At 39.4% G+C, this 24,106-nt stretch overlaps 1 protein-coding gene across 2 annotated transcripts in view; it reads left to right on the top strand.

The window, feature by feature from the left end:
• The window catches only part of LOC139466660 (uncharacterized), a 345,287-nt gene that overhangs the window by 72,317 nt on the left and 248,864 nt on the right, over nucleotides 1–24,106 (top strand). The window lies entirely within an intron of this gene.

Here is a 24,106-nt window from a genome sequence, read left to right as displayed (position 1 = left end):
AAGAACTAATATCTGATTTTAATGAAACTGAGTTTGACTAATGTAGCAGGTGGTCTTTCACATCTTTGTACACATCTCCATATCTTGTCACAGACGTGCTGTATGGGGAGAAAGGTCGACTCATGGGTGCCCATTGCATTCTGACAATATTTTGCTCTCAGTTAAGATACACACAGAGTGTGCATGAGCATTATTGTTTTGAAAGACAAAAAGTATGTTGTCTTGGTAGTACTGTCCAGTGACCCTTCCATGACTATATGCAGTGCCGTTCTGACAGTCATGGTGATTCCGCCCCCATATCATTACAAACCTTCCCCCAAAATCTGACATTCGATTGGCGTTTGTTAGGACACTTCCACACACATCTATCCTCATCCAGAAAGTCCAGAGTGATTCTGGACTCATCTGCATACATTTGATGAGACCATTGGCGATTCCCCAGTTTGTATGCTCAAAACACCATTTGCTTCAGACTAGAATGTGATGCTTGATTTCTTGAAGCCTGATTTCTGATTAATCAATCCTGGAATTGTGTTGTTAACTTGGGGTGCCCTGTGTGGGGCCAATCATTAACATTTTTTGTCTGCAGAAACCTGTTACAAAGTCTGGAAATCACAGATTGAGTTACATGGAACATATTGGCTCCCTCTTGTCTGCGTTCTACCAGTTTGAAGCATAAAAATAGTCCTCAGGTGTTCATTATGTTGTAGACCCAATTCCCAATCTAATCACAAATAATGCATTTCGGCATCTCTGGTAGTCATTTTTCAAAGCTGATCTTTCCTCTGTAAACCGATCATAACATTTATATTTCATGATTCCCTACTTTTTTTTGAGAGTATACAATCCACATATTCTTCCAGATTACATAGAATGTTTTTTGCTCAAAATTGCTGTTCTTCAGCTTTGTTTGCATTTGGAAATGGCGAAGGCACAGAATAGATCAGAATTAATTTGTTCCAGACAAAAACATGGGCAGGTATTTGCAGTCAGATATGCTACCAATAAGAAATTTTTCATAACACAAACTCATTCACAAAAGTTTGCAGAGTTATATAACAGTGCTTTGGCTACATGTTGGGAAAGATGTGTATGTTCCTCTACGTGAGGGATTTGTGTACAGTTCCTGGTAAGGAGTGATAGTGGTGGAGTTGCTTGATAGCTTGCAGTATGTAAGTTTGCCTGATATAAACAAGAAGTGGTAGTGGTTGTTGTGTTGGTACACCAGAGCACCTAGCCCAATCCTAGCTAGGCTAAGACCTTTGCTCTTCATCTCTGGATCAAAGCTTCTAAAGCCAAGGTCACCTAACAGAGAGTATGTCATAGATATGAGCAGCAGTCATTAATGAGAAGGGTCATAGTTGCAGAGTTTGTTGAGGTTGGCTGCCAGTAAATGTACAATACAATGGTGATGAGGATTAACAATAGGCAATTGTAATATCACTTTACCATAGTCAACTGATGACTCTGAGCTTGCAGAAAGATTTAGTAGCCATTTCGTTGAGAAAATTCACAAGATCAGAAGAGATCTTGATGCAGGCTCAGCTTCAACACTTAAGTCAATTTCTAAATTTTGTACACCAAGGTCTGGACATCTGGACAAATTCCATCCTCTCTCTCAACTGGAAATCTGTAAAATAATTCCGGAATCTAAACCGACCCATTACAGAGTTGACCCAGTGCCATCAAAAATACTCCTGGATTACTGTAAATCTTGAAATTAACGTGAGCATGAATTAAATGTGAAAAACATCGCATTTATATCAACAATGAGACATTTTTGATAGCAGAAATACCAACTTAGGACATATGCTGAAAACTATATGTACTCCACATCACTTGTAACAAGTATATAAACAATGTCATTCAAACACTAATTACATCCTGGGAATCGTCACTGCTTGGGTCAAGACAGTTCAACTCACTTATGTCATCACTGATCACACCCGCAAGTCCAGACAGACGCCCCCCAACACGGTGTTTTTGTTCTTTGCGACTGCGTCACAGGCCAACACTAGCCAGCGTGCATGTATTATTTTAGCGGAAGTACTCTACTCAGCGCTTATAAGCGGTGCTATTTGGTGTGTGATTGGATTAAGGTGAGGATTCTTCTGTAAACAGTGGACGTTTTCTTTAGATATAAATCCACTGATGCTTGAGAGGAGGGGGGTGTCACATTCATATTGAGTCACATTTTTGGCTAGTGACCTGCGGTCGCATTCTTTAAATTTTGGAGACGTATTAATTTCATGATTTACAGTATTTAGATGCAGTGCTTCCAGCTATTACTAACATAGTCAGTCAAAGTCTTTCATCTGGGGCAGTGCCATTCGTGCTTGAAGAAAGCTGTAATAAAACCCCATTTGAAGGAGGCAGGAATAAACATAGAGGAACTGGGTAGTAATTGCTCTGTATCAACTGTACCCTTCCTTTCAAAGATCCTAGAAAGGGCAGTTAAAACCAGGATGACATCTTACCTGAATGAGAACAATCTTATGGACAAATTTCAGTCTGCATATACCCGATAGAACAGTACATAGCACCAAGACAACACTGGTCAGATTTGTCGGTGATATGCTGTGTGCAGCTGATGAAGGAAAGGCTTGATGGTTACTGCTCCCAGATTTATCAGCTGCATTGGACACTGTTGAACATGGAAAACTCCTGGAGTGTCTTCAGTCTGAGACTGGTATTAGAGATATTCCTCTCTTATGGCTTGCATCGTATCTTACAGACAGATATCAGTCTGTTGTTATTGGTGAGACAATAGCCAAGGAATGTTCTTTGATATGTGGTGTTCTTCAGGGCTCAGCACTTGGGCCAATATTGTTTACGCTGTGCTCTAGAAACCTCAGCAAACCCATCGCCCATCAGAACATTGACCACCGTAGTGATGCTGATGATACTCAGCTTTCAAATAGTTTTCTACCATCTGATGCCACAGTTGAATTGATTTGGATGGAGAGCTGTGCAAAACCTGTTAAAACATGGATGACAGAAAACAAACTGAAACTGAATGACATCAAAAATGAGGCTACGTTGATTGGTGCCAAAGCCAAAAGAGATTTGGTTCAGATTAGTGCTAATCTGATTGGTGACTCATCCATTCCTATCTGTGATTCAGTTAAGACCCCTAGGGTGTATCTGGAGCCTGGCCTCACAATGGAGAATCAAATACAGAAATATGCAAAATATGCAAACTCCATCTGCTAAATGCTGGAAACATTTGCAATCTCCTGTGAAACGAAGCAGTGCATCTTCTTGTAATATCTCTTGTGATTTCAAGACTATTGCAATGATTAGCAATGTTCAGCAACATCACAAAATACCTCCTTTGTAGACTACAATCTGTTCAGAACACAGCAGCCAGGATAACAACCCGTACCAGAAAACATGCACACATCACACCAGTGTTTCAGTCATGACACTGGCTACCTGTCAGTGCCAGGATACACTTTCACATATTGTCTATAATTGTCCCCCGCCGCACAAAAGCGCGAGGCGGGGGATATAGTATTCACGACCGTCAGTCCGTACGTCCGTATGTCCGTCCGTACGTCCCACCTGTTTGTTACCGCGATATCTCAAGAACTAAACACTGGATTGTCTTCATATTTGGAACTATGGTGTATATACAGACTCCGCAGACACTAGTCGGTTTTGGTGACCTTGACCCCATTTTCAAGGTCACAGCAGGCAAATCTGCTTTTGGAGTTGGAAAACGGTGTTGCCACGATATCTCAAGAACTAATTGCTGAAATGGCTTCATATTTGGTACTGTCATGGTGACTGATGTGTGTAGGGGTGGCTCACCCAAGAATATCCCTAATCTGAATTCAAAGTCCTAGACAATACATTCAATTTTGTACCAAACTGTGCACATTAATTACTTGTAACAAATGACAAATTTTGTCGTTTAGATTTTTGAAATTACGAGTCGAGCTTAGAGGTGTGACTCGATAACCCTACAGCTTAGGTTTGTCTGGGGCCCTAGCTGCAACTATATGTCTGGCATGGCCTGGAGACATTTCAAAGATTCCCTACACAATAACTTCAAAGATCTAGCTTGACTAAAGATGTAAAGATGTAATTTGGAGTATATTGCACACATACAAAACTGAATTTTGGAAAGACACATTTTGGCATTAATATACTGGCTTTGATTAAACATACCTGGTTGCACTATTCAACAGTCACACAATATATATCCTTGATTGAGTCCATGTAAGTAAACACAAAATAGTAAGTCCCAATGAGATATCTTGTACACAGTGTCCATCTTGTAGGTGCCCGTGAGGCGGTTTCTGTATTGTGCAGGGTCTGCATGAAGATGGCTGTGGTCGGGTCTCTGTGGGATAGGCGTGTATACTTCTTTTCTTAGGTCATGTGCAGGAACGACATCTTGAAGGGGAAGTCTTAGCAGTGTTGTTAAGATATTCGAGCAGGGAAGGTTTGGGATCGGAGAACTTGTTCTTGATCGGAGAGGTTCTTGTTTTTTCTTCAATCATGTTAAAGGCCATTTCTTCGTTCTTGGTGATTGGCCCCCAGGAAGTTAGTATATCCTTTTAATAAGAGACTGTCACTTCCTACAGTTTTGTGAACCATATGCCATGCGGTCCGACGTTGATTAATGAATGATTTGCATACTCGTATATGCAAGGGGCCCACGTATGGTTCCTGTAGGAAGTGACAACTTGGAGACGATGGCTTGCGGTATATACAGTTCTACTTTATACATGTAGATATATACGTACAAAAGACACTATGTGCCTGGTCAGCACATAGTGGTAGTGGTTGTTGTCTAGGTGCCGCGGCGCACCCAGCCTAACCCTAGCTAGGCTAAGGGTAAGACCTTTCTTTCTTTTTTTTCTTTTCTCCTTCCTGGACCAACGCTTATATAGCCAAGGTCACCTGACATTTAGTAAGTAATAAATATAAATGTAAACAGTAAATCATCAGTGACATACTTGCACATCCTGTTCAGGATGGCAGACGGTCGATGTACACAAAAATGGGGATTAACAAATAGGATTAGCATCTTATAAATAACAGCAATTAAATGTTTCAAGGTATATATTTGTCATGGCTCCAGGGTAATGAGTCTTTGCAATCAAATGTTCTTCAGACAATGGGTGTCGTAAATCAGTCACCATGACAGTACTATGGTGTATATACAGGCGGGGGACATTTCGTCACTTTGTGACAAATACTTGTCTATCAATGATATGACGGTACAGGCCCCGCATGTCACACAGACTTAATCTCAATGTACACTCCAACTGGGTGTCTTCGTTCTGACAGTAAGATGCTGCTCAACATTACCGTGACAAAACTGAAGTCATTTGGACATGAATCATTCCACTGTTATGGTGCTGAACTGTGGAATCAACTGCCACTTGAACTAAAGTCAGCCCCCTCTCTAACATCATTCAAGACTGGGCTAAAGACAAATTTGTTCACAAAGTTATATTCTTCTACATGCTGATATACTTAACAGTAACACTCCCACTTCTGTTGTTTGTTTGTTTGTTGTTTAAGCAGCATTCAGGAATATTCCAGCTATGACAGCGGTTTGTAAATAATCATTTCTCGACCAGACAATCCAGTGATTGACATCATGAGCATCGATCTATGCAACTGGGAAAGGATAACATGCATCAAGCAAGTCAGCAATCCAGCCAACAATGGGGATTTATGTTTTACATAAGTAAGGGCAATCAAGTGATTTGAGACATAATATGTCATGGCTTCATGGGAATTAGCCTTTGGAATTAAATGTTCATTCACACAATGTTTGTCCTGAATCGATTGGTATGACATATACACATAAAATGGCAAACAAGTACATAGCATTGACAAAATGGCGAAAGCCCCTATCTCACATACACGATTTAAGAAATTGCGAACACGATTTTAGAAAAGTTGAAAAATCGTGTTGATTCATGCTCGACCTTATGGTTTATGCAAATTTCTTAACCAAACACAACCCTCATACGACCAAAACCGACCCTCATACGAGCTTCATACGACTGAACACGACACGCATACGACCGTCATAAGATATTCATACAATACAACACGATTTAACCTCATTTAACATGACCCCAATGCAACTGTCATATGACCAAACACGACTGTCATACGACGCCCATACGACTTAACACGAATCAACATGACCGCCATGCGATTAAACCTGAATCATTACGATGTCTATACAACTACAAAAATAAACACGATCTCCATACGACTGAGCAAGACCTTCCAACGACCTATTTTTGTTTATTTTGGTCACGTGGGTCATGTAGTATATAAGCTGCATTGCAAAAGCATTTATGTGCCAGTCTTCACCATGTTCAACAACGAACAAGACCCGCAAGAAGCAGATTTGGGTGATGGTTCAGATGTTTCAGCTGGCTCATCTTGTCCCTGGGTACCAGAGGGATGTTCATCCATGCTTGGTGGTGAAGGATGTTTCCCTTTCGAAGGTTTTGCTTGGAGGAGCTTCCGTTTCGGCCGCCATAGGTTTGGCATGGTTGTAGAATGAGCTTTCACTTTCAGGGGGTTTCCAACGTTTTCACTCAGTCACGTGATGGGCTCTTCCGGTCGTATGACAAACGTATGGATTTCGTGTTCAGGCGTATGTGAGTCGTATGAAAGTCGTGTTGAATCGTGTTAAAAGGTATGAAGGTTGTATGAGTTTCTTCCCACGCACCCCAGACACCACTGAACGCGACTGAACACGATCTTCATACGACTGAACACGATCTTCATACGATTGAACACGACTGTCATATGACCTTCATACGACCTTCATATGACTGAACATGACTTTTCAGCCGCCTGAGGTTTGGCATGGCTATAGAATGAGCTTTCACTTTCAGGGGGTTTCCAACGTTCTCACTCAGTCACGTGATGGGCTCTTCCGGTCGTATGTCAAACGTATGGTTCAGGCGTATGGGAGTCATATGAAAGGCGTATGAAAGTCATGTTAAATCGTGTTAAAACGTATGAAGGTCGTATGAGTTTCTTCCCACGCACCCCACACACGACTGAACGCAACTGAACACGACCTTCATACGACTGAACACGACTTTTCAGCTCGGCTTTAATCATTGCAAAAATTTATAACACAATTTAAGCCGAGCTGCGACATCCATACGACCGCGCGTGACCGACCACGACTTAACACGAATGAACACGAATGAGTGAGCGACCTTCATATGTTCTAACAGGATTATGGAAAAACGTTAAATCAAGTTCATTCGTGTTCATTCGTGTTCATTCGTGTTCAGATTTGTGAATGTGAGATAGGGGCTTAAAGCAGTGACATGAAATGAATACTTAATTTAGTTTCGAAAATCGTAGTTATTGCACTATTGCACATTAAAGAATGAAAAAAAAGACTTTGGGCCATAACTTGTGTGGAAATGTGTGCTACTGGTGCTGGGTCACTGTAAAAACTCATGTCAGCCACTGCATGCTAGCTATGTTTAGTAGATCCTACTGAAAGGCCAACGTACTTGTCACATTTAGGACATCTTTCCACACATCGTGATTTCAGGGTCGAGAAATTCACATTGATTCTAGTAATTGATGCTTTTCTTTGCACATGTTTTATTAAGGATGAAAATAATGTGAGCACAGATACTTTATTACTTTTGCTTCAAACAGTCCTTGCGTGATCATGCTGATGTGTAAACACAATGTGTACAAAGTCAAGGACACAATTATAATTATAATACCTTTGATCAAACAGCAGACTTTCATATTTCAAAATATGTGTTCAAGTCTTGTATATATTGAGTCAGTGTAACAACATTGCATGCTTGTTCTTCATGTGGAAAGCCATGACAATGTCAGTGATGAAGACAGGTGCATGAAACCCGTAATTACACAAAACAAACATTGTTCTGATTAGAGCACACCCATTGTAGTATAATAATGTAAGGCTTGTTGATTTGTTCTGCTTACTTTCAAGTCTTATATATTTCATGAATCATTTATGGACACCTGCAAATATGAGCTGATTTCCTTTGGAACATTATGAGTGAGGTTTATTCATGTCTAGATCTTTTCTTGAATAAAATTTGAACATGACAATCTGAATTTTGTTCTCAAAAGGGTGTAATGCAAGTAGTCGGGCCAGTTGTGCTATTCACGGTTAATCACATCACTAGTTAGTGTGATTATATGAATAACTTTCTCCTAAAATATCACTTTATTTGAGAAGAGCATTTTGAACATAAATAAACATAGCTATGTTCTCATGTTGGAGAGTATTTCAAATAATTTGATTTCTCCAGTTCAGTTCTAGTGAGTATTTTTGGCTGGTGTACTTTAAAACTGCTTTATCCAAATGTTGTGAAAAGACTCTTCTTAGTTTTGTAGATATTAAATAGGTAAGAAAACAACACTCCAATGAATGCAAATTTTAAAGATTATTGTGGGATATATACTTTTATTTTATATATTGTTTTAGTTAATTTCAATGTTTTAATGTTTAATGAAACAAGAGTCATCAGAAAGATGACATATCCCCCAGGCAGCTGTCTGTAAAGTAACCACAAGTAAATGTGCAATTCTGTATGTAATGAGTCAAGAGTTGAATGTTAAGAAGCATACATTGTTTACCAACAAAAGATCCACCATGGTCGCATCCATATGAAATGGAAAGTAAAACATGTGTGTTTCTGTGGGGTTTTTTAGTGCAAACAAATAACAAATTACAAGAAACAATAACTAAACAAGCGTATAGTCAACAAAGTCATCTATATCCCCCGCCCATTTTAACACGTTATGGTCCAAAACCAGGTAACTGACCCAACATTTCTCTTAGCCCATGTCAAAATAGCTGCAATGGAAATTCGGAAATAAACATTTCTAAAACTCCTTAACATCAAATGGCACCAGTTCAGTATGTACTTTATACATAGACATGCAATGTTTGGCAAGGAAATATTTAACAGTTTATTTGTTATACTCCATAAGTGAACCCACCCTATTTGAAAACTTGAATGCAACTTGTTGCCATGGAAATGTAAAAGCAAAAAAGTTTATAAAATTCCTATATAGCAAAAGGCACCAGTTCAGTATGTGCCTGGTAGACATGCAAAGTTTTGTAAGAAAGTATTTAACAGTTTTTAAGTTACGCTCCGGAAACGAACACCACCCTTATAGAACCTAAGTCCAACTTGTTGCCATGGAAACGTAAAAAATAAAAATTTCTAAAATTCCTAAATAGCAAAAGGCACCAGTTCAGCATGAGTCTGATAGACATGCAAAATTTTGTTAGAAAGTTTTGAATGGGTTTTGGGTTATGCTCCGGAAATGAACACCACCCTTATAGAACCTAAGTCAAACTGGTTGCCATTGAAACGTAAAAAAAAACACAAAAAATTCCTAAATAGCAAAAGGCACCAGTTCAGTATATGCCTGGTAGACATGCAAAGTTTTGTAAGAAAGTATGTAACGGTTTTTGAGTCACGCTCCGGAAATGAACACCACCCTTATAGAACCTAAGTCCAACTTTTCCCATGGAAACATAATTTATTTTTTTTTATAATATTCCTAAATAGCAAAAGGCACAACTTCAGTACCGGTATGTGACTGATAGATATGCCAAGTTTCGATCAAATACACTGAATTGTTTTTGAGTTCTGCCCTGGAAAAGGAAATGATTATGGACAGACAGACAGACAGACAGACGGACGGACGGACGGACGGATGGACGGACGGACGGATGGACAGACTGGCTGATCACTATATCCCCCTGCATTATATGCCGAGGGGATAATAAAAAGTTTGGGAATTTGAAAAAATGGATTTTTGGCCATATGCTATTGTTTGGAATGTTTTACAACCAAAAACTTTTTTTTTTCAATTTTACCATACTCAAAAGTACAAAAAAAATATTAGAAAATTCAAACTATTTTCATTTTGCATAGGGTCTGTCCCAAGGGACAGATGTTCCCCTGTATACATTACAGGTAATATACATTATCACTCACATTGTCAGGGATTACATGTGATGCCTAATTCACACAAAGAATAAGCTGAATCCTGAAAATCCTGAAAATCCCTGAATAGTGATAATATTTTTATCCATATTCTCTGAAATAACATTTCATGACTGTATTCTTTCTGCTTCGCCCTTAAACCCAAGTCCAACACAGGAGTGTTGAAATATCACTTCTTCATATCACTTTGCAATTCTGTGGTCTAGCTTTGGTTACAGGTGAGTTATAGATAGTTAAATAATTGATATGTACAAGCTTTTTTAGTTACATCTTGTTAGTTTTATCAGGATGCCTTGAATCCAGCACTATCAGAGCAAACCTCAAGGACCCCAGGACCACCCTTAATGTTGAACTCTGTGTAATATTCAGAAGTATTTCAGTCCTTCTTGCACATTTTGAAAAGTAATTCATATAATGTTCTAATCGCTATACATCCAAAATTGTTGTTGGTGCAATAATACAATGTTAATTCACTCACTGACTAGCCTTAACTTATTGATGGTGAGGTGAAAGTCTAGAACTTGGAAATATTTGAATATGTGTCTTGATTTCAGGGACTATGTACATAAACACATTATCTCTTCTTCAAGGAATATGTGTAATCCATGAATTTTCAGTGTTTATGTATGTTCCCTGTCAGTCATTGTAACTATTCCTTTTAACATATACTGGCCAAAAAAGAAACGCATAGCTGAAATCTGTTTTTCAAACTTGACTGTTATTAAAGATGAAATGTCATTGCTAACTGTGAATATTGACCTTACACTAATTTATTGCACCCGAGCACAACATTTGGTGACTTGTCGCCAAAATACAGCATCTTGAAACCAAACTGGGAGAAATTGCATGGAGAAAAAGCTGTAAGCATGCTGCACATGCAAATACGGCTACTTAATTAACCTTTATACCGATGGGTATAAAAATTTCGCAGTCCTGCTGTGAATCACTCTCCGATGTTCTGTATACGTGACTCTCATGATGCCAAGACTGAATGAAGACTGTAGAAACAGAGCCATTGGACGTCTTGATGCTGGAGAAAGTCAGACATCAGTAGCCAGGCACTTTAAGGTGAGGCAGAGTATCATTTCTCGTCTGTGGCAGCGCATCTGGGTGTTGCATCTTCACAACCGGACAATCAGTGCAGCATACACAGCTAACAATGTTCCTAGTTTTCGTAGAGTCTCAACGCAAACCATCAGAAATCATCTAAGACGGCATGGGATACGTCCAATGAGATCATATACATCGCCCGTTCTGCAGCAACATCATCGTCGTGCACGTCTGCAATGGAGCAGAAATGTTCGACCATGGACCCTAGTGCCCTGGAGAAGGATATGGTTCAGAGATGAGTTGCGGTTCATGCTGTATCGCCATGATGGTAGGATGCATGTCTACAGATGGAGAAATGAACTCTACACTCGACACCGTACTCATGAAGTGGACCGATATGGTGGTTGAAGTGTCATGATGATGGCAGGCATATCCGTGAATGGTAGGACAGATCTGGTGCACGTGCAGGGAAATTTAACTGCTGTACGCTACCGTGATGAAATCCTTCAACGTCACCTTTTTCCCGCCATTGACGTCAGAAGAGAGATTTTCCAGCGAGACAACGCAAGACCGCATACTGCACGGTTTCAATGGCTTATCTTGCCAACAACAATGTTACTGTGCTGCCATGGCCCTCCAAATCGCCTGATCTAAACCCCATTGAACATTTGTGGGATCTGCTAGACAGACGTGTATGACACCGACAGCCTCAACCACAGACGCTTCAACAGCTGAACCATGCATTGCAGGGTGAGTGGAGAAGGATTCCACAACGCCAGATTTGACGACTCATACAGTCCATGCCCAGGCGGTGCAGAGCTGTGATCGATGCTTGAGGTGGTAACACCTGGTACTGACTTTGGCACAGTGCCATCACAGACACAGACATCCCATAGAACATTAAAAGACTGTTTGTAGTGTAAGAAACATGTGCCTCATCCTGTGTAAAATTTGGTTGTTGTATCTTCATTATTTATTGTGGAATCCTTTTTCATTAAACATGTAATGAAACACTGATTATTCTGATATGCGTTTCATTTTTTGGCCAGTGTATATAGGCATTCAGTTGCCTGCATGAATTCTTCATTTGAAAGTAAATAAAATATTAATTAAACCAGTTATTCATATTTGACATCCCCTTCAGCATTGTTGGGAAAAACCAGCAGTAAAGTGCTTTAGCATGTTGATTTCATGGCATTATTGATGAATTAATTGATCCTTGCAAAGTTATTGGAAATGTTGCTAGATCAAATTTCATAGATATTCTAACAGAAGAAAAAACTCATGTTTGCAGTTGTTCGGAACATTAAATTTTGCAACCCCGCAAGTACAACCTGATGATTATGATTTTCATGAACAGTATGATAATATATTTATTATATCAGTGCACACTTTATGCAAAATTAGTTATGCATTTGAGGCGCAGAGATTTTGCAGGAGAGACTGTGGTGTGCTTGATGGAATCTGTGCTATAGTACACAATCTACAATAACAAGTAAACCTGTTGGCGACAAATAGGAAGCAGTGTCTGGTGTTTCAATCATGCGGTGATAAACTCTTAAAAGAACATGAAGGGTTTGCATTCATCATATGTATTGTCCTCCATGACTGACATTAATTGCTCTGTTGTCAAACAGTGGAGGGATTAGAAGTTTCATAGAATTCCCAATACAGCAAGTAGACAATAAGCAGAATTTACAATACCCACAACTAGAAGCACAATTTCATTTACTTTCAGCACCAGAAATTCAAGGATGTTCTGGCAAGCCCTGTTGTTGGCCATCGTCACACCCTATACTGTCGTCACTATATATGTAGGTCTCAAAACTGTCAGACCACATTAAGTCTCATGAATTTACCTCTATTAATGCCAAAAAATGCTTCTGTTATTTCCACCCCAACAGTATTGCCAGCCTAACAGAAATGTCCCATGAAATCAGCAATACATATTATAGCACTCTTGACAGCGTGGACTGAGTGAACACAGGACACACTATGCACTGACCTTGACTTAGTAGAAATTTATTGGAATATTCCTACCATGAAGCAGTTCAGGTATAGAGAGCACCTGGGAGAAGCCATTATGAGAAGAGATTCATTAAATGTGTCATGTCATCCTTTTCAGATGCTTTCAAGAATCTTGGGAATATTTTGTTCATGCAAATTGTGATATCACAATAATTGTGTGCATAAAGAATGAGAGCAGATGTGTAACAATATACTCATTTTAGTAGCAGTCATACAAAAAACTATCAAACAGTTGTGTAGACAAAATACATGTTCCATATATGAAAACAAAACATACATTCTGGACAAGAATATGCATCTTGCATTGAACCAAGAAGTTTAGCTATGTTTAGGCTGATCCAACCTGCAGGTAAGGACACATTATTACCCATGTGGTGAAGACACAGTTGGTAAGATACTAAATCCATACGTCACACATGTGTCGTACAAGGTTGACCTCATTTTAATCGTTTTGATTGGATAACCCTGACCTCTGTCACACCGGGACTTAAACTTTCTCAGGCATAAAAAATCATGAAAAGTCATTCACTTTCACAACTACAAGGCAGAACTGAGGGAATCTCACAAAAGCGAGAGACATTAACACACACTTTATTATACCAAACAAGATCGTCACACACATTAAAATCTCTTTGCATTCTATAGTGGTTATGCATAGAGCTATTGTAGACATTATATAATCAAGCCATATCCATATGCAATATCTATTGATGGATCGATGTTGCCCATGAGTGTGATGCACCCGACCACTTTTGTGACTTTCAATTTGATTTAACATAAAAGGCTAAGCGTGGTGAAATGAAGTCAGTTTAAACTATCAGGACAGATATCTAGACTTACATTTGATGCTCCGGTTGTGCCATCAGTGTCGCCATTCGAAGCATATTTTGTGACATTGCTTCCAAAGGTGTTTGTTCATGAATGAACATACACGACTGCACGACCAGATCAGTAAAAGTGAACATTTCCAATACAAATCATTCGAAAACTCTGTAGAAGTGTGCCTCTACTTTTGATATTGTGGCCCAAAATATTACATATTACAATAACATTCCCTATCTCTAGTGTTTTCCTATTCTGGTGGTGACCTTGCCCTTCGTTCTGACATGCAAGAAGACTTGAGTTTGTTTTCACGTCTTCACTATATGGTGGTGCAGTTAACATCAATGTCTTTGTCGAACACTCTGATTTCCCTCTGCCAGAATGGTACAGACATGATATAGATTCAGCCGATAGATCCATGAAACCGAACCACTTTGACTGCACAGCCGGGGACACCCCCAGCCTCCCAGCAGTGCTAGTGACTGTTGGTCCAATATACAATAGCGGGGCCCTAATGTGACTTTCAAATTCTATTCTATCAACAATGCTCTTGAATTACCCAAAGTTGAAGAATGGATAAAAAAGGACCTTGAGGGTCGGTGTTGTTATGTAACACAACAGCAAGAGCATGTTGTTAATGCGTATGCATCACTATATATGTAGGTCTCTAGACTGTCATCACTATATATGTAGGTCTCCTGACTGTCATCACTATATATGTAGGTCTCCAGACTGTCATCACTATATATGGAGGTCTCCAGACTGTCATCACTATATATGTAGGTCTCCAGACTGTCATCACTATATATGGAGGTCTCCAGACTGTCATCACTATATATGGAGGTCTCCAGACTGTCATCACTATATATGTAGGTCTCCAGACTGTCATCACTATATATGGAGGTCTCCAGACTGTCATCACTATATATGGAGGTCTCCAAACTGTCATCACTATATATGTAGGTCTCCAGACTGTCATCACTATATATGGAGGTCTCCAGACTGTCATCACTCTATATGGAGGTCTCCAGACTGTCATCACTATATGTAGGTCTCCAGACTGTTGTTACGATATGTAATTTCACTGTCATGCCCTGGAGTTGAGGTGATATCATGTCCTAGATATGAGGTGATATCATGTCTTACATATGAGGGGATATCATGTCCTAGATATGAGGTGAAATCATGTCCTAGATATGAGATGATATGTCCTTGATATGAGGTGAAATCATGTCCTAGATATGAGGGGATATCATGTCCTTAATTTGAGGTGATATCATGTCCTTGATTTGAGGTGATGCCATGCCCTTGAGATGAGGTGATGTCATTATGCAGTACAACCAATTTTATTACCATAAGGATGGTGTTGTATATGTATGGTAAGACTGTGGCATAATTCCTATACAAGGTAGATTATACAACAACTAATGTGCTGAAAAAGTCAGATCTTGTATATGTGAGATCACCCTAACATCCAAGAGGGTAATTAAAAGTGATTCCAAGGGCTCAGGTAGTAACAAGGGAAAGTATTAAACACCGGAGTACAAAAGAAGCGTCCCATAATGCCATTTGAATATGTGAATATTTGAATATATACATCCCATAACTATAAATTACAACATCATGATCCAGGCAGGCCAACTAGTCACAGACCTTCCACAGATATAGATACAATAGTCACACACCTCCCACAGATATAGATACAATAGTCACAGACCTCCCACAGATATAGATACAATAGTCACAGACCTCCCACAGATACAGATACAATAATCACAGACCTCCCACTGATATAGATACAATAGTCACACACCTCCCACAGATATAGATACAATAGTCACAGATCTCCCATAGATATAGCTACAATAGTCACAGACCTCCCACAGATATAGATACAATAGTCACAGACCTCCCACAGATATAGATACAATAGTCACAGACCTCCCACAGATATAGATACAATAGTCACAGACCTCCCACAGATATAGCTACAATAGTCACAGACCTCCCACAGATACAGATACAATAGTCACAGACTTCCCACAGATATAGATACAATAGTCACACACCTCCCACAGATATAGATACAATAGTCACAGACCTCCCACAGATATAGATACAATAGTCACAGACCTCCCACAGATATAGATACAATAGTCACAGACCTCCCACAGATACAGATACAATAATCACAGACCTCCCACTGATATAGATACAATAGTCACACACCTCCCACAGATATAGATACAATAGTCACAGACCTCCCACAGATATAGATACAATAGTCACAGACCTCCCACAGATATAGATACAATAGTCACAGACCTCCCACAGATACAGATACAATAATCACAGACCTCCCACTGATATAGATACAATAGTCACAGACCTCCCACAGATATAGATACAATAGTCACGGACCTCCCACAGATATAGATACAATAGTCACAGATCTCCCACAGATACAGATACAATAATCACAGACCTCCCACTGATATAGATACAATAGTCACACACCTCCCACAGATATAGATACAATAGTCACAGATCTCCCATAGATATAGATACAATAGTCACAGACCTCCCACAGATATAGATACAATAGTCACAGACCTCCCACAGATATAGATACAATAGTCACAGACCTCCCACAGATACAGATACAATAGTCACAGATCTCCCACTGATATAGATACAATAGTCACAGACCTCCCACAGATATAGATACAATAGTCACGGACCTCCCACAGATATAGATACAATAGTCACAGATCTCCCACAGATATAGATACAATAGTCACAGACCTCCCACAGATATAGATACAATAGTCACAGACCTCCCACAGATATAGATACAATAGTCACAGATCTCCCACAGATATACCTACAATAGTCACGGACCTCCCACAGATATAGATAAAATAGTCACAGACCTCCCACAGATATAGATACAATAGTCACAGACCTCCCACAGATATAGATACAATAGTCACAGACTTCCCACAGATATAGATACAATAGTCACAGATCTCCCATAGATATAGATACAATAGTCACAGATCTCCCACAGATATAGATACAATAGTCACAGACCTCCCACAGATATAGATACAATAGTCACAGATCTCCCACAGATATAGATACAATAGTCACAGACCTCCCACAGATATAGATACAATAGTCACAGATCTCCCACAGATATACCTACAATAGTCACGGACCTCCCACAGATATAGATAAAATAGTCACAGACTTCCCACAGATATAGATACAATAGTCACAGACCTCCCACTGATATAAATACAATAGTCACAGACTTCCCACGGATACAAATACAATAGTCACAGACCTCCCACAGATATAGATACAATAGTCACAGACCCCCCATAGATATAGATACAATAGTCAAAGACCTCCCACAGATATAGATACAATAGTCACAGACCCCCCATAGATATAGATACAATAGTCAAAGACCTCCCACAGATACAGATACAATAGTCACAGATCTCCCACAGATATAGATACAATAGTCAAAGACCTCCCACAGATATAGATACAATAGTCACAGATCTCCCACAGATATAGATACAATAGTCACAGACTTCCCACAGATATAGATACAATAGTCACAGATCTCCCACAGATATAGATACAATAGTCACAGACTTCCCACAGATATAGATACAATAGTCACAGACCTCCCACAGATATAGATACAATAGTCACAGATCTCCCACAGATATACCTACAATAGTCACGGACCTCCCACAGATATAGATAAAATAGTCACAGACTTCCCACAGATATAGATACAATAGTCACAGACCTCCCACTGATATAAATACAATAGTCACAGACTTCCCACGGATACAAATACAATAGTCACAGACCTCCCACAGATATAGATACAATAGTCACAGACCCCCCATAGATATAGATACAATAGTCAAAGACCTCCCACAGATATAGATACAATAGTCACAGACCCCCCATAGATATAGATACAATAGTCAAAGACCTCCCACAGATACAGATACAATAGTCACAGATCTCCCACAGATATAGATACAATAGTCAAAGACCTCCCACAGATATAGATACAATAGTCACAGACCCCCCATAGATATAGATACAATAGTCAAAGACCTCCCACAGATATAGATACAATAGTCACAGACCCCCCATAGATATAGATACAATAGTCACAGATCTCCCATAGATATAGATACAATAGTCAAAGACCTCCCACAGATACAGATACAATAGTCACAGATCTCCCACAGATATAGATACAATAGTCACAGACCTCCCACAGATATAGATACAATAGTCACAGACCTCCCACAGATATAGATACAATAGTCACAGACCTCCCACTGATATAGATAAAATAGTCACAGATCTCCCACGGGCATAGATAAATTAGTCACAGACCTCCCACAGCTACAGATACAATAGTCACAGACCTCCCACAGATATAGATACAATAGTCACACACCTCCCACAGCTACAGATACAATAGTCACAGATCTCCCACTGATATAGATACAGTAGTCACAGACCTCCCACAGATATAGATACAATAGTCACACACCTCCCACTGATATAGATACAATAGTCACAGATTTCCCACAGATATAAATACAATAGTCACAGACTTCCCACGGATACAAATACAATAGTCACAGACCTCCCCCTGATATAGATACAATAGTCACACACCTCCCACAGCTACAGATACAATAGTCACACACCTCCACAGATATAGATACAATAGTCACAGACCTCCCACAGATATAGATACAATAGTCACAGACTTCCCATGGATACAAATACAATAGTCACAGACCTCCCACTGATATAGATACAATAGTCACACACCTCCCACAGATATAAATACAATAGTCACAGACTTCCCACAGATATAAATACAATAGTCACAGACTTCCCACAGATATAGATACAATAGTCACAGACCTCCCACTGATATAAATACAATAGTCACAGACTTCCCACAGATATAGATACAAAAGTCACACACCTCCCACTGATATAAATACAATAGTCACAGACTTCCCACAGATACAAATACAATAGTCACAGACCTCCCACAGATATATACAGAACCGCAAAAGGAACGTCAGATTTTGACAGAATAGAATCCTACATGTAACCTCTTCATTATACATTACTTTTCATGGTTCTATCTACCGAGACATGGCACAGATTTGACAATCTTCCTAGAATTTGGGCCGACCATTATTCCAGGTCTCCATGCATTAAGCTAGGAAGAAGGAGAGAATGGGAGGAGAGCGTTATTTATTAGTCAAGATTTACTTTATTGACCAAATTCTGTAGTGATAATGAGAGCCATGCAGTATACCCGGTACTGGCAGATAGGATTTGTACAGTGAGTGAGTGAGTTGGGTTTACCACTCTGTGAAACCCACGAGCACGAGTATGGTGCTAAACAGGGTGAACCAAGATTCAAACCAACAATCATAGGTTTCTGGCATGCCCTTGGGATGCAACTCTGCACAGCAAATCAATGCGCCTTAGACGACTGGGCCACCCATGCCCCCGGATTTGTACAAAGATAATATAATCATTACATATATATACATTGAATTCGGACATTTGTATCAGCCAGTAGTTTTCATTTGTTTGTTCCCAAAAGAGAAGATTGGCATTTCATAAAGAAAACATGTGACTGTGAACCAACAGAAGTAAACATTGGTATCGTGTGTGCATGTAGTACGAAGGGTAGCTGAAAAGTTCTGAGCCTAACTATGATGATCTGCGTTGATGGAGTTGGTTGATCATTTTCCACACACTTCTGCTAACAATGCTAGAATGCCTGTATCCCACTGGTGTAGAAGGCATCCTCCTAGTGATGTGAAAAGCCATTTACATAATGTTTGCAAGACAATTCTTTCTTCAAGTTTTGGAAAAGGTGGAAATCTGATTGTACCAAAGCTGGGGAATACAGATGCTCGTTAATGAGTTCAAATTGTCCTGGTGGAACAACATGCCTTTAGCTTTCTTTCCATGACATATTGCCTTGATATTCTCAGACGCCTAACCAGATTTTCACGTAAGACAAGTTATATTTGGGATAATCTTTTTTGACTAAAGTACAGATTCTCGTACTTTTTTGGGTTGAGTCCCATTTCACAAAATGAAAGTCTGACAACTGGTAGTCTAGATCAACTTCAACTTGCACTGTTCTTCATCGTCTCTGGCATACCCACAACAGAGGCCATAAGGGCCAGAAGACTGATAAGATGTCTACTCCTCTCACCCCCAACACATGCATGACCCTTTAGCCTGGTGTCAGGTTCGAGCACATTGGAACTTGAGGTCATTGAGGAGGAGGATTCACTGGTCTGACGAGAGTAATTTTTTATAACATCTTATCATCAACGCATCATCCAGAAAACAGTGGCAAGTGGTGGTGGCGGCTCAGTGATGGTATTGGGATGCTGCTCCTTAGATTGTAAATTTGATTTGGTCACAGTTCAGAGGACATTACTTGGACAAATGTACCAAGGTTTTGTTGTGCCTCATGTTGATAGCTATGCACTTGCCACACGTCCTGTCTTCATGGATGCACCGAGCACGAGCTGGTACTGACCACCTTCAGAACAACACCACCAAGAGTCTGCATTGGCCTTTTGGAAAGCCAGACCTATATCCAATCCATCTATGGGATCAGTTGATGCGTAGGGTTAGAGCCAGAGAACCTCCAGTATAAAATCTCCAAGAATTGTCCCGGGCATTACATCATGAATGGCAACACGTACCTCAGCATGTGGAGATGTCTTGCGGATGTGCCCTGTGTATGTGGTGGCAACACCAGATATTGACTTACACCATTGATCATTTAACTGTGACGTGTGTACCATGTTACTAAAACATGTATGTGTTGAACTGTCCACCTCATTCCTGACAGTTACCATACTTATACTGCCGGCATTTATCCCCAATTACAATTCTTGGGTCGTGGGCGAATAAAGTTGCTTTCTTTGCATAAAGTAACACTTTTGATTGCTTTTGTTATGCTTTCCAGCTCCTCCATGCTCATCTCATTTGGTGTTGGTGTTGCGATACTTTTTACGTGTAGAGTTATTGTGCATTTTCTTAAACGTTTTTATGTGTTCATATATGTCATTAACTGTCATCTATGCTGAATAACTTGATACTTGCACTGTAAATACCCTTCTATCAGTGATCTCATTCAGTTCCAATGTAGGCAACCTGATGTCACTTCTTCTATGACCTTACTTCCGGTGCTGACAACTGGTTGTGATGTCGTCACTTCCGTTGACCCATAGATCACCTAAAGATATTCTAGCGTAGACCAAATGTTAACCTATGATCTGTCCCACCTGAGGCCAACATCAGGATCAAAGGTCAACTTTCTTCATTAGGTTAGTGTCACTGAAATTCTCCCCACCCTCCCTTTTTGTTCTCAGTAGAAAAGGGTGAATGGTTACTGGGAAACTAAGTCCTGGGCAGCCACCGTCGGGCCCAGGGAGTATAGACCCTCTAGATCTGGGTATAGCTCTTGCAGATAACAATTTGTAGACATATTCTGGGACCTCCACGGACAGCTAGAGACAACTTGTTCCTTGCAAATGCCCTGACACAATGCTGAGGTTGTTGATAAGGACGTTTTTTATTCCACCAAATTTGTTCCGACCAGTAAAAATATCAGTGAGTGAGTGAGTGAATATGGTTTTACGCCGCTTTAGCAACATTCCAGCAATATCACAGCGGGGAACACCATAAATGGGCTTCACACATTGTACCCATGTCGGGAATCGAACCCGGGTCTTCGGCGTGACGAGCGAACGCTTTAACCACTAGGCTACCGTCCCGGTAAAAATATCAGGATAAACTACAAATAGTTGCAGTGAAAATGTTCCTACCCCTGTAGTTGCAGTGAAAAGTTCCAGCTGACAGGAACAAATGTCTGGGTGTGTTTATTAGTGATGTTCCTGTGTTTTGTAAAGTGCAACATGAATATTAAAGAAAATATGATAAATATGTTTGCAAAAGAAAATAAACAATCAAACAGAAAAACAAAAGAATGTAATAAAAAGAGGAAAACATGAAACAAATATTGGTAGTTGGGAGATGGGATCTTGACACCTTAGGCTAGCATTTATCTAAAAGCTTCAAATCTATTAAACTATGTAGACATAACTCTTGTCTTATTAAATAGTATGTCTAGTAGATGCGCTCCCATTACCTTAGGCTAGCATCTATCTAAAAGCTATAACTGAAACTACTGATATTTTATATATGCATTTTACCTGATGATAAGTATTACTGGCTAAACTATAATTATATGAAATGATGTATACATATTACACCATGATAACTCATAAAAGCACTTGATGTGGATCTTATTATTATAGGATAACTTAGTATAAATGTTATACCATGATAACTTTAATTAAGCATAAAGGAAAATGTGAAACTGTGTTATTGAAACAGCAACGGATAGAATAACGTATTAAACATAATAAGGCTATATATTGGCTAGTGAACAATCCCAATTAACCTTCCGATTGATCAATGTACACAAGACTTATTTATTCGTGTATAATACGTGTGTTATATGCATCCTTAATTATGGGAAATTAAATTCTGGAAAAATATATCTGTCGTATATTAACATTTCAGGCTGTCAGCATAAACCATGAAATTTACGATCTTTCAACTGTTTTTCACCAAAATAATATTCTAATAAGAGCCCCCTATTTCTAATTTTGAGAGTGCCCTGGGCGCTTATTATGTCGAATACGGTACAGTGCCCAAACACAACCAAAACCAAAAGTGTTGCTGCACAAGAATTCCAAGAAATGGCTGTGTTCTCAAGTAAATTATGATATTTGTGAATGTTGTCCTAGGTTTTGATGTTCAGTGTAGGTCAGAATACTAAAAAATGTCAAATAGGAATTTTCCGAAATAGACTGACTAGAGAATGTAGTTTGATTGAATGTCATATATGGTATTTTCGCATTGCTGAGCCATATATAGCATTAGGACCAATATGGACAGTGACACACAAAGCAAGGTTTCTGTCCTCAAACTTCAAATCCCTGTAATCAATCCCTGTTCCATTTCCGTTGCCTCAGTGCTGGTATTGAGACATTTGGTTGTGTCCCACAGTGTGTCCTGTCCAGGAGTGTGGGCCAGCCAGCTGTCCAAGTGCTGGGGTCTCCTGTCACCAGCTAATCTTCTAAACAAAGACCTTATTGGTGTGACAAGCAGGGGGCATGGCTGCCACATGATTCCATCAAGAACCTGATATTACCTTTATTGATCAACCTATTTACTAGGGCTTCATTATGTGTGGGTGCAAATACCAGTTATGATTGAAAGGATGAAACACTGCTCCCCTGGATGCTTGAAACGTAGCCATGTTTCTGTGGCAGGTTTCTTACTATTTCTTCTTGCTTTTTTATCATGATCATTTAGCCTTAGTATTGTATTGCCACAAGAGAGGTATATAGGTGTCTATGTGGAGTAAAGTAAAAAGAAAACCTGCATGCTTCTTGTAAGTTAAACTTGATAATGATATAGATTTGACATAAATTCAGTGTTAGTGTCATGATGCCATATGTGAAAAGAATAGGCAGATGTTCTTGTCTGTCTCAGTTCCTGAACCGTATTTTTTCCCCTTCTACCCAGCCCTTACTATAATGCTATAGCCCTGATTAAAGCAAGTCTAGATTTTACACAAGAGCTCCTTTCCATTTTACAATTGTTTGTTTCTATTAATATTATATATTTTCAGAGACTAAGTGTTTGTCTAGTTCTCGACTTATGACCTGGGATTGCTACACAAGGCTTATTTATCAGGAAGGAACTATCATTAGGCAGAGTAGTGTGTCCTTATTGATAGCACACACATCTGTTGTTTTACACTGATTGATCACTGTTTGTGTTGCATCTTCATTTTCAATGACCACCAGTGGAAATTTTATGTATTAGTTGAAATACTATGACAGTATCCATTCTAACACACCAGAATTTTAGGATAGTAAACATGAACAACTTTATCAAGGATGAGATGATACGACAAGACACAAATTAGATCAATAATTTTGAAAACTTGGTATAGGTGAAAGTCATTATACCATTGGTCCACGAAATCTTTTGCGACCATGGTTTTC

Source organism: Haliotis cracherodii, unplaced genomic scaffold, assembly GCF_022045235.1.
Source record: "Haliotis cracherodii isolate W230 unplaced genomic scaffold, xgHalCrac1.p SCAF_19, whole genome shotgun sequence".
NCBI lineage: Eukaryota > Metazoa > Mollusca > Gastropoda > Lepetellida > Haliotidae > Haliotis > Haliotis cracherodii.
Note: the sequence above shows the minus strand (reverse complement) of the source record. Positions and strands in the feature narration are given on the sequence as shown.